Source organism: Lepidochelys kempii, chromosome 20, assembly GCF_965140265.1.
Source record: "Lepidochelys kempii isolate rLepKem1 chromosome 20, rLepKem1.hap2, whole genome shotgun sequence".
NCBI classification, from domain to species: domain Eukaryota; kingdom Metazoa; phylum Chordata; order Testudines; family Cheloniidae; genus Lepidochelys; species Lepidochelys kempii.
In genome coordinates, this window is record NC_133275.1 from 24747311 (window position 1) to 24747858 (window position 548).

The window sequence follows — 548 nt, forward strand, 5'->3', positions numbered from 1 at the left end:
GGCCCCTCTCCGGGCGGAAGCGCCTCCCTGCCGGCGCCTTACGTCACCGGAAGTAGCGTTGCCAGGCGACGGGGCGAGTCCCTGGGGTCAGCGGGGTCCGGAGGGGGAGGTCGGGGTCAGAGGTCAGCGGGGTCTGACAGGGCCGGAGGTGAGAGGTGACTAAACGATGGTGGGTGGAAAGGTCAAAGGTCACTGGAGTTTAGAGGGCTTCAGAGATCACCCAAGCAGCAGGGGTCAGGGGTCACCTAATCCGAAGAAGTCAGGGGTCAGAGGTCATCGGAGTGGAAGGAGCGAGGGGTCAGAGGACACTTCAGATGAAGGGGTCAGGAGTCAGAGGTCATCGAAGTGAAGGGGTCAGAGGTCACCTAAGTAGAAGGAGTGGGGGAGGGGTCAGAGGGCCCGTTTGCCCAGGGCAGTCCTAAATTTAGTGCCGGCTTCTGCAGCTCTGTGCCCCGGGCGTTGCCAGCCCCACTGGGGTGCCCCCTGCTCTCCGACCCAGCCCTGGGTCGCAGGGTCTCCGTGGGGAGAGAGGCCCCCTCCGGGGGCCG